The 12,873-nt window shown below is 33.5% G+C and overlaps 1 non-coding gene across 1 annotated transcript; it reads left to right on the plus strand.

Annotated features, from left to right (window-relative positions):
• Nucleotides 1-8,981: 8,981 nt before the first annotated feature.
• LOC128567140 (U1 spliceosomal RNA) lies at nt 8,982-9,145 on the plus strand. Its single transcript, XR_008374793.1, has one exon. It is a non-coding gene; the product is annotated as a U1 spliceosomal RNA (small nuclear RNA).
• Nucleotides 9,146-12,873: the final 3,728 nt, after the last annotated feature.

The raw sequence follows: 12,873 nt of genomic DNA on the forward strand, positions 1-12,873 counted from the left end.
ATGGACAGGGGAACAAGGTGGCAGAGAGAGGGATAGAGTGAGGGGGATTGGGGTAATGGTGTGTGGCATACCTTTGGGGGGCAGGACACAACTATAAGGGGACTTTACCTAACAAATGCAGTGTAACCTAATTTTCTGTGCCCTCAATGAAACTGCAACAACAAAAATAAATAAAATATAAATTTATTTAAAGAATCCTCAAAAGTTTAGTAGGATTGTTATCAATTTTCTTTCTTTTAAATTCATGCACCAGTAGGATACAGAAAATGTTTTCTGAGGCATAATTTCCAAACCTTATGTATTCCATTGCTTTCCTGACTTTAGTATCACCTTATGATTTAATGGCAGCTATTTTTTGACTCTTCAAAATAATAGGTGAAAAAAGAAACTTTAAATGTTTGCCACAGGGCTTTCACTGGGACTTACACTTCAGACATTTTATATTAATAACTTAACCTCTCTGTGTGTATGTGTGTGTGTGCATGTATAAGCACATATTTTAAACAGACTTTATTTTTTAGATAAGTTTTGGGGTCAAAGCAATATTGAGAGGAAGTACATAGATTCCTCAGGTACTCACTGCCCTCAAACATGTTTACTACCCTGATTATCAATATCCCCCCGAAAGTGCCACACTGTTCCCACTGATTAAAGCTATATGGACACATTTTTTTTTTTTACCCCCAAAAGATAGTTTTTGTTAGGATTCACTACCAGTGTTGCATATTTTATCGGTCTGGACAATGTGTAGTGACATTTATCCATAATTACAGTATTATGTAAAATATTTCCACTGATTTAAAAATCCCTTCTTTTCTGCCTATTATTTCTTCTTCCACCCACCTTCATGATCTCTGACAACCACTGACTTTTTTGCTGTCTAAAAAGTTTTGACTTCTCCAGAATGTCATACATTTGGAATCACATAGCATATGGTTTTTCATATTGGCTTCCTTTATTTAGCAATATGCATTTAATCACTTCTTAGCCTTTTGGCTAAGATCAAGTAAAGTCTAGCAAGATGCATTTAAGTTTCCTCCATGCCTTTCCAAAATGCCTGTCATTTTTTGTTGCTGAATACTATTCCATTCTTTGGATGTACCACAGTTTATTTGTCCCTTCACCTAGTAATGAACATGTTGGTCGCTTCCAAGTTTTGGAAATTATGAATAAAGATGATATAAACACCTGTGTGAAGATTGCTGTGTGAATATAAATTTTCAACTGGTAAATACCATGGAGTAGAATTGTTGGATCATATGGTAAGTCTAGTTTTGTAAGAAATTGCCATATGGGTTCATAACAAAATTGAGAGGAAAGTACAGCAAAGTGGCTGTACCATTTTGCATTCCCACCAGCAGTGAAGGAAAGCTCCTGTTGCTCCACATCCTTGCCAATATTTGGTATATTACACACCTGTGAAGATTATAATACTTAATTTTGTAATTTCCCATTTTACATGACTACAAATTTCTGGATAGTTTTCTATTTTTTATTTATTTTTTTGAAAGCCAACTAATATTTCTCAATTACATCTCTTTTCCCCCCAATCATTTTACTAATGCTATTAAAAACAATCAACACACATTGTTAACATTCTTTAATAAATTCTTCAAATGAATCCAATAGAGCTGTGGACTTAAGTAGGTATATGGCCTGCTTCTCAATCAACTTTACCAAATATTTTGCCATAATATAACATGGAACACTTTTTGGGGGAAATAGTAGTATGTCTATTCAAGGTGATATAGCTATGGAAACAGATATGTCCTAAAACTTCAGTCGTTTTCCATTTCTATTTATACATATATTTGATCAAGTACATTCCATTTGGTGGTGATGGGAAGGTGAGGAAATACTATGTTCAATGAAGTTAGTTATTAAGGTGCCCAATATGGCAAAAAAATCTACCATCTTCAATGTGTGACTCTCAAAGTCACTCAAGTTTTCAGTGTACAACTGATGCTAAGAAAAAGAGAGTTGGGGATCATATTAGCATCAGACTCAGAAGTGGCATATTTTTTTATTTCTTCACAGAATTCATGGGCCCAAATGTACATGCATGGCCCAGCGGACACATGGGGAAATGACATATAGACAAGAAGAGCTCTACTACCTATGGAAGGGGAGTGCAAATCTTTGCTCTACAGCCAGAAATTTCCCCCAAACCCTGCTCACATAAAACTCCCAGAGATTGCCTAATAGCTGCCAAAAATGCACTGATAATTTATCAGTAATAGGATAAATAGGAACTTAATTGCATTTTTTTCTTTTTCTTTTTTTTTTTTTTTTTTTGAGACAGGTTCTCACTCTATTGCCTGGGCTGGAGAGCAGTGACATCATTGTAGCTTACAGCAACCTTAAAATCTCAGGCTCAAGAAATCCTCCTGACTCAGCCTCCCCAAGTAACTGGAGCTATAGGTGCGCATCATTACATTACAACATTGCATTTTTTCACATTATTACAAGGGTACACATGTTTTCATTACATAATTTGTTTTTATATATTTTGATTCAAAGTTGTAAGTGTTCCCTTCACCCAGAAAATGTGAATTGTACCCAGTAAAAGTATATTCACCTTTCCCCCCATCTTCCTCCCACCTACTTGATTTCCATTGAGTTTTACTTCCAATGGGCGTAAAACTTCCAAGGAGTTTTACTACTGTGCACATAAGCATAGAATGGGTAGTTCTAATTTAGAATTGAGTACATGTGGTGTTTTTTTTTTTTGTTTGTTTGTTTGTTTTTTCTATTTTTGTGACACTTATGTACTACTAATGGGACTGCAAACCAATACAATCTCTATGGAAAGAAGTATGGAGATAACTCAAAGTTCTACAAGTAGATCACTATTTAATCCGGAATCCCACTACATTTACCCAAATAAGAAAACAGACATTGTATTAAAAATCACACATGCAGTCAAATTTCATAGCAGCACACTTCATAATCACAAAAATGCGGAAACAACCTATGTGCCCATCAGTACATGGATTAATAAAATGTGGTATGTGTCTACCATGGACTACTACTCTGCAATACAAATAAATGCTGATATATATTATCTTTTGTAACAACCTAGATGGAACTGGAGACCATTTTCTAAGTGATGTATCACAAGAATGGAAAAACAGACATCATATGCATCTTTTTTTAGTGTATCCACTGTAGGCCTCCTGTAAAAAAGAATTACTAAAAGCAATAAAAATACTATAATAGACTGACTGTTATGTTCTGTCCTTGTTCAATGAAAAATATTCAACCACATAGAGTTGGAATAAGGACCTTTTGTGAGTCTGTACAAATTTTCTTTTAATTAAATGACATCAGTGGTAGCATATTCAAAGCAATTACCTTTAAAAAGAATGGAATTATAGACAGCCTATCTACTCTTAAGTTAAATACTGTTTAGAAGTCAGCTGAGATGGAAGAGGATAAACAATTTCTTTTGGGTGTCAAGTAGTCTAATGCTGACATTATTTGAGTAGAATGCATAAAGTTGAGCCAAATAAATGTTATAGGTCAAGGAAATATTTTCCAAAATGTGCTACCCTCATCTATCCAAAGAAAAATGGAATTTAGGACATAATAGTCTTTGCTATGGAACCTGAATATAAAATTGTTAAGCTAAAAAAAAATTCTCAAAACAGGTGTTTTTAAGGACCCATAGAATGTCATTATGGATGCTGCCTTTTTAAGTTTTGCTCATTATTTATTTCTCAGCCCTAAGTCATGGAAATTCAAAATATTTGACTATATCGGGTTTTGAAATATTTAGGCATTGTACATATAGCTTGGTAGTCCAAATAAAATCCTTCTTTTTAACATTGTCAATCATTCAAAGGAATTGTTTGAAAAACACAGTCATATATAACTAAAGGAAATTATTTCTTCCAAAGCAGTTTTTGTCAATTAGATGTTGGAGAATGTATTACAAAGTGATGTCTTTGTCTATTTACTTTCTGACTGTCCATCACTGCATAACAGAGTGAAATTGTCTAAGAGATTATTGGTAGATAATTACAGAAACACTATGTCATTACTATATAAAATTATGTAGAAATGTTTTACATGTTAAATAAAAGAGTAAGTAAGCAAACCAAACCACAGTAAGCTGTGCAAGAGGCAAAAGAAGTGTAAAGCCTTGGAGAAAGGAAGGAGTGGAATCACTAATTGCATTCTGGAAATTACAGGTGTATAACTTGATTCATTCTAAGATGTTTCATCTTGATTCTGACTATCCTGGAAGATTTTAGGTGCAGTTCTATAAAATAGACAATGTCTATACTGAGTTCTTACATTTTAACCTATTAATGATTTTTGTACATTGAGTCATAGGGTACCCACAGGTCAATAAAAATTATCAATGGTTTTTCACTATTCCTAATAGATTTCTCTACTAGGTGACATTGAGAATAAAATTATCAATAGCTAAGAGCTCTGGCAAAACTCTGCATAATCCTTTGTTAGGTTTTAGCTTTAGAAGTCTTTGCAAATTCTCAAGGAAAAAAAAGCAAATAAATTAGATAGATAGATGTTCATTTTGCTCTTGTATTTGTTCATTCAGTAAAAATATTGAGTTCAGTCCCAACAATATTTATGCACTGCAGTAAGACCTGAAATGCCTCAGTGCAGAATATCTCACAGAATCAAAAATGCCATCTAGTGAGCCTCTGTTTCTACTCTTACTTTCTAAATGTTCTTTTTTCTTCCCCCTACCCCAACTCTTTCTTTTTCTCAGATGAAAACTTTCAATAAGTAAACTAGATTATGTCATTTCCATCCTAAAAACTTTCCAAAGATTTTTTTTTTGTCAAATTCAGACTAAAATCTAAATTCCTTGCCATGCCAGCATAGATTTTCTATGATCAGACCCTTTTGAATTTCTCTGACTTCTTCAACCACACTTACTGATGACTCTTCTCTAGTGATGCTGAAATCCTTTTAATTGTTAGAATATTCTGACTATATTCTCTTTTCAAGGCCTTTCAAATGCAATTCTCTCTACCTGGATCTCTTCTCCCAAATCTTCTGGTATAGTTCACTCCTTCATTTCAATTTGTTTCTCTGATGTCATTAATCTGATTGTAATCTTTGCTCAGCCAGTCTCTAAAATAAAAGAAACTTGTTTTCTTATCAGTCTTTATTCCTTTACCCTACTTCATTTTTCCTCAGGGTACTTCCAATAAATAAAATTATTTAAATGTAGATTTCTTTTTTTTCTGTCTCTTTTCTCGAATGTATATCCCATGAGGTAAAGAACATTATCCATTTCATTCTCTGAAAGACTGCTAATTCCTTCAATTCTGCCTGTAATTTGACAGAATCTCCTTTTGTTGTTGCTGTAGAACAATTGAAGAAATGAATAAATTAGTAGTATATCCACTATTAGACACACAAATTATATCTCTAATAGTGGATATATGGAAGTAAAGTAAACCTAACCATCACCTCACTTATTTATTGTAGTAAGACGTTTATACTCTAATGTACACAGTTATGATTTAATAAAGAAAAAAGAAAAAAAATAAACACTAGCATGAGTAAAATTAGCATGCTATATAAGAAAGTTAAACCATAATGATAAGTCTGATTTATATTATGGGGAAAGGCTATCATAAGGCATGATAAAAGGCAGATATTTAAAAAGTAACCTATTTAAGGAATGTGGATTATTTAACAAGTATGAAGAGAAAAGCAGGAAAGGTAGAAGTCTGTGCAGAAGCCCTGAAGTTGCAAAAAGCTCACTGAAGGAAGATCTTTAATGATGTGGTGAAAGATTATACTGTCAAAAAATAATTAATTAATTAAACCGAAACACAAAAAAGCAAATAAAAAGAAAAGGAGGTTTAGTGTCATAGTCTATCAACTATAATGAAATCTATGCAAATATGTGCTGATGAATTTAGAGGAATTTAACCTAAGTTATACATGGCTTAATATTCAATGCAGATTTTTAAAAGCCTTTTCTAAGAAGATGCATTGCCAAATATTTTATGTGCATATACTTATAAAATATATAATACATAAACATAAATATACATATAAAATATATATGTATATATATTAAACATTTGGAAAATGTTAAAAAGGCGCAAGAAATAAAATTTTGTTTACTTCATAGTTACTTTATAATCACTATTTGGTTGGCATTTTGAAATATATTATCCCATTCTTCTTTAGATACTTATCTCTAAATATCTATTGATATAATTATAAAAAGCAATGTTACAAATAGTGTTGTGTTATAAAACATGTAAGCTAATTATCTATTTTAAAACAGCTTTTATTTTTTGATATGTTAAAACATTGATTGTGTCAAAACATTCTCTTATAAAGTTTAATGCTATAAGATAGTACATTATATTGCATGACACATCATCATAATTTCAACCAGCGTCTTCTTAAAGATTTGATTATATTTTCCTCAAGCAAACATAGAAAAAGTGCACTCAATAAATATACTTTAAATACTATAGTAAACTTTTTGTATCTATATCCGATTGTGTTTTTATGGTTTTGTAGTAAGACTATTTATAAATGAAGCCATTGAATCCAAATATGTGCATACCATAAAATTAAATGCAAGATTTATTTTATATGAAATTTAAAAAAATAGAGTAGACATAAATTTGATTAATAGACTGTGCATCACACATACTTTTTTGTAACACAAACATGGCCTAGATTTAGTCACTATCAGGAACTAGCACTGTCAATAAAACATTGCTTGAACAACATGTATTATATATTGTAACCATGTGGGATAAAGGCTATTAAAATCTTAAGAATGAACATTAACTGTTCTGACAACGTTAATGTTGATGATAATAGGAAAAGACAGATTTGAATAAAGAGCAAAATGTTCTAAAACTCTGAATTTGCTCAGCGATACTTAGACTTATAGCAATAAATTTAAAGTATAAAAAGTACATTTATTGTTGGAAATTCATGGAAGAAAAATAACTGTATTTTCTGTATTGCATCATAAAAATAATAGTTTCACTGGAGAGAGGAAGTTAGAACTTAAAAATCCAAAACATTCTCATTCTTAACATTTGTTACTAACTTCCTCTTTGTGTATCAGAGTTTTTATAATAGAAATACAATTTGCATTACAAAGAAGTGTACTTATTGCCAAAGCAATTTTATTAATATGAGATCCAAATTACTCTTATTAGCAATACTGAGATGAGACAGTCATCTGCTTTTGTGCTTATCTGAATATCATTTGAGAATATTAAATATTAAAATATCTGTAATCTAATTTGCATTTTTTATTACTGAGGTCCAATTTTTTTCCTTATATGCATTAGCTATCTTCAGCCATGCTTTCATAAATAAATTATTCTATTCATAAAATATATTCATTTTTCTGTCTAGTTGTTACTTTTTAATCATTTTATCTGCACCTATTATTTAGACCAGAGAAAAATACAAAAAAAGTAGCAAGCTAATTATGTGTTATTAGTAAATATGAAAACACTTAATGTAAGCAGTGTAGACAAAAAACATAATTTTACAAAAATAATTTAACTCTAAATTGTGATTTTTTAGGTAATAAACCTGACTTTTTAGGGAAAAATGAAGAAATAATGATGCTATATAGATATTTGTTTCTAGGATATCAGGCATGATTATAAATATATGCTCTGAAAATGATATCTGTAAGATGTCAGAGTAGGAAACTCTAAACTCTACTTTCCCCACAGACATGCTGATTCATTATCAGTACATGGATTGATTTTCTTTATGAGAAATCCAGAAACTAGTTTAGAAGTTCTTGTACTCCATGAAACTAGCCACTTCAGAACTAGTAGGAAAAAAAAAAAAAAAAAAACTAGTAAAAAATAAGGAGTCATCCTCTTGTCACAATACCCCCACTCCTATATTGATGGATGACTTTCCATCCATCAATGGATGAAAAGGCATTTTTCCTTTCTGTATATGGTGAACATATCTTGCTTTGTTAGTCCATATCTTTGTCTGTAAGCCTATTTTTCTCTTCCTTTCACCCTTACATAAATGATATATGAACCCCTGATCCCCATTTCTCTCTGAGGAACAAAAGGGTGAGATTGTACCTCTAGTGTCCCAGATTTTCTGAGTGCTACTTGAGAGACTGTCTTCAGTCTCATTTGTCTCAGACAACTGACAGAACCTGAAATATTGTATCCCCTTGATAGCTAAATTTTTTGATAGTAAAATTGTTTGAAATAGCCTGAATAAACAGGACAAGCAAGCAAATAACTCCAGCTCCCAGTTTCTCTCTGGAGAGGAAAAGAGTTTAGTAAGATATATAATGTATTAACTTTTCAGGTGGCTCAAAGAATTGACTTCTGTCCCACTTTTCTAGGAATCCTAAAAGGATCCAATATACTCAGGATGCCTGGGAGCTTCTAACAATAAACACAGCAGCTTTCACTAGTATTAAAGTTTGAGTGGTCAGGTTAATTGGTGAATTTCATCTGTAAAAGGCCAGTATGCAAGTATTAGAAGAAATGGTGATTTTTCATGTGTGTAAATACCAACACGAAGAGGAAGACATGAAGGAACAGAAAAACAAAATTTGAACAAAGAAACAAAACAGAATTTAAGAACTTATCCTACTGAAGTATAAATATATGAATTATCAAAATTCAAAACAACCATCATTAAATCGACCAACTAGCTGAGGAAAACAACACAAAAACAAAGTAGGAATTGTGTCAAAGGAATAGAAAAACAAAAAAGGAAACAAAAGAAATTTTAAGAGCTGAACAACATAATAACTGAATTTTAAAAATCAATAGAGTTCTTCAACAGCAGAATAGAGCAAGAAGGAGACAAAAATAAGTGACATTAAAAATAGATCATTTGAAGTTATTCAGTCAGAACAGTAAAATCGGAGAAGAGTACATAGGAGAACCTGTTAAGGACATTGAAGTCCCAGAAGAAGAGAGATGAAAACTACAAATTTTACTGAAAGAAATAATGAATGCATACTTACCTGGCAGGGGAGATAACATGATCACGAAGGTGGTTTTCCCAGGGCGAGGCTTATCCATTGCACTCCAGATGTGCTGACCCCTGCGATTTCCCCAAATGTGGGAAACTCAACTGCATAATTTTTGGTAGTGGGGGACTGCGTTCGTGCTTTCCCCTGTTAAAAAAAAAAAAAAAAAGAAAGAAAGAAAAAGAAATAATGAATGCTTCCCAATATGGATAGAAATTGGACATAAAGGTCTTGGAAGCCGAAAGGATTTTAAGTAAAATGAACTCAAAAAAGAATTCACAACAAAACACATTATTATGAAAGAAAAAATTTTAAAGTAGGATAAGCAAAATGACTTGCATGTCCTGCAGTACAGAACCTCTATAATACCATTACTGAATTATTTTCAGCATCAACTTTGCAGTCCAGAAGGAAGTAGAATGAGTTAGTCAATGTGATGAAAGAGAAAAACATTAACAAAAAATACTATACCTAGATTAATAGTGTTGAATTCATAATTTCTTTTTAATTTTAGTGTAAAACTTAAAAGGAAAAAAGGTATTAAATATAGTTAAAACTAAATATGCTAACGGATACACAATATAAAGAATTGTAAATTGTTACATAAGTAATATGAATTGTATACAAAGAGAGAAATAAAAGTACAGAGTGTTGGAGGGAGAAGCAAGATGGTGGCCGAATAACAGCTTCTTTGCAACCGGGTGCCATGAGATTGGGGAGAGAAGACCCCAAGCACCTCTGACTTGTGGGCTCCACCAAGACACTTCCCTTTGGGGATACAGGAAGATAGCAAGAGACTTCTGGACCTCAGGAGGAAGACAAAAGCAGTGGAGAAGTAGCAAGTTCTTGCGTTTGTTTGGTCTGAGGCTGTGGCCATTGCCACAGCTATATGTACAACAGCAGCAGGATGCAAACAGGGAAGGCTTTCCTTGCAAGTTGTTTTTTTTTTTGGACTTGGGCACTTGGTTGAATACCTTGGGAGAACTTGACTGAGAGTGTGGGTGACTTTAAACATTCTCCATGGTCCAGGACTGAGCCGCTGGGCCAGAGGGAGCTATCATTTTTGGCTGTGGGCTATGCACAGCCATTGGGGGTGAGCTGTCCTGTAGGCTTCACCTTCAGGGTCACAGAGTGAGGCCAGCACTGGGAAACCTTGGGAAAGTGATCTAGGGAGTGTGAACAGCGCCAAAGGCTGGGACTGAGATGGAGGGGAAGAGCAGAACTTTCAGTGTTTGGCAGTAGGAGAGCTGCCTTACAGCCTCAGCCCCCAGGGGCACAGAGTGAGGCCAGTTTTGGTGCACCTGAAAAGTGACCAGCCACTTCAGGAGAGATCCCAGTGACATGTGTTTTCCTGGGAAAGCATCTGCTTAGCCAAGGTTAACGGTTTAAAGTGTCTTTTAAGTGGGCTGAGCAGAGATTCAGGTTTTCAATCCCATGGAGTTTGGGGGCAACAGTGTCAGCTGAGGCCTCCAGTGTCCATCTTATACAGCTGTATCAGCATTGTAATTAGCATCTCCCACCCTTGAAGATTACCTTTTGCCCAGACAATATTCAGCAAGATACATATACTGCTTTGTTTTTGGATTTTTTTCCTTTTTTTCTTAATTTGAACTTTCCCCCCCTAGATTTTTTCTTTTATTTCTTTCTTCATTTTTCTAGTGTAAAAAAAATTTTCCATTGTTGCCTACTTTAATAGTAAGAACTTCATTTTTGCTAATGTTTCTGCCCCTGTTATTTGGTTTTTATCCTAATTTTATTCTGTACATTTTTCTGTTTGTTTTGGTTTGATTCATAGCATTTTTGTTTTTCCTCTCTATTTGGTCAAGATGGGGTTCCATGTCTGCTCAGGCTAGCAAAGAGTTGCTGACTTCAAGGGAACCACCCAACCCAGCATCCCCAGAGGTTGGGATTTTTAAAGTGTGGGTCAAAGTACTCTACTATATACCTTTATTATTCCTATCTTCCTCTTTCTATGCCTCTCTTCTGTTTGTCAATGTTCCCTTTTACTCACCTTTCTCCTTTCTCTTTTTTCTTTTTAAAAATATTTTCTGTATTCTTGTTCTTCAATCTTGTCATCCTTTTAGGCCTATGCCAAAAGGATTCATCAAAACCTTAGGTCAGAGGTATGATAACTTAAAGAGCAAGAGGAAGTAAAAGGAAAATTAGGGCAAGGAAACAGATAAAAGAAAACACTCATGATGAAGAAACAGCAGAAAAATCCTTGCAATATGAAAAACTAGTCTAGAGCAACTCCCACAAGGGACCATGAGGTAGTTACTGCAGAGGATTCCACCTATAAAGTAATTTTAGAAATGACGGAAAGGAGATTTAAAATACAGATGATGAAAACAATGAAGGAAATTATGGAGAAAGTGGGAAATAACCAAAAGGAAATCTAAAAACAGAATCAAACAAGAAATGAACAATATGAAGAATATAAAAAGGATATGTCAGAGCTGAAGGAATTGGGGTAATCTATTAGGAAATTTAAAGATGCATTAGAAAGTATCAATAACAGATTAGACCATAAAGAAGAAAGAATCTCAGAGGTAGAGGACAAAGCTCTTGAGATAACTCAGATAGTTAAAGAGGCAGAAAAAGAAAGAGAAAAAGAAGAATGTTCACTGACAGAATATGGGATTTCATGAAGTGTTCAAACTTATGAGCTTTAGGTATTCCAGAAGAGGAAAAGGAACTCCCCAGAGGAAAGCAAGCCATACTAGAGAATATTATAAATCAAAATATCACCAAAGATTCTGACAGACTACTTTCAGAGGGATATCAGACCCCAGGTCACCTCAACTCAAATAGAGCTTCTCCAAGACACATTGTCATGAAGTTGGCCAAAGTCAAAACAAAAGAAAAGATTCTTCAAGCTGCCAGGAGTAAACATCAATTAACCTACAAGGGCAAATCCATCACAGTGACTGCAGACTTCTCTAATGAAATTTTCAATCCAGAAGACAATGGTAATCTACCTTTAATCTACTTAAACAAAACAATTTTCAGCCAAGTATTCTATATCCTGCTAAGCTAAGCTTTAAAATTGATAAACAGATCAAATCTTTTACTCATATGCAAACATTGAGGATGTTTGCCACAACAATACCACCTCTATAGGAAATAATTCAACCTATTCCACCCACTGACCATCACAATGGACCACCCAGTAAGCACCCAGAAATTAAAGAAAAGAACCTAGCTTCCACAATAATGCAAAAGATAAAACTAAGCAATGAAATCGCTCAAAATCAGATGAATAGAATGCTACCATACTTATCAATTACCTCAATAAATGTTAATTGCTTAAATTCTCCACTGAAGAGACATAGACTAGCTGATTAGATAAAAAAAAAAAAAGCCATCCATATGCTATCTACAGGAAACACACCTACCTTCAAAAGACAAATTAAAACTCAGAGCTAAGGGTTGGAACACAAGCTTTCAGGAAAACATAATTCAGAAGAAATGAGGGGTTGCAATCTTATTTTCAGATATAAATGGATTTAAAGCAACTAAAGTAAAAAAGACAAAGATGGACACTTCATAGTGGTCAAGAGAAAATTACAACTAGAAGACATTTCAATTCTAAATATTTTTGCACCAACAAAAGTACTCTCAGATTCTTGAAACAGACCTTCATAAGTCTTATCAATATGATATCCCTTAACACCATAATTACAGGGGAATTTAGCACTCCCCTTAAACAGCAGAACAGATTCTCAAACTGAAATTAAACAAGGATATAAGAGACTTAAATGAGACCCTAGAACAACTGTGCTTGATAGATGTATATAGAGCACTCCATCTGAAAGGTAAAGAATATACATTATTCTCATTGTCCCAGGGAACATTATTCAAAATTGATCATATCCTAG

Source organism: Nycticebus coucang, chromosome 15, assembly GCF_027406575.1.
Source record: "Nycticebus coucang isolate mNycCou1 chromosome 15, mNycCou1.pri, whole genome shotgun sequence".
Lineage (NCBI taxonomy): Eukaryota > Metazoa > Chordata > Mammalia > Primates > Lorisidae > Nycticebus > Nycticebus coucang.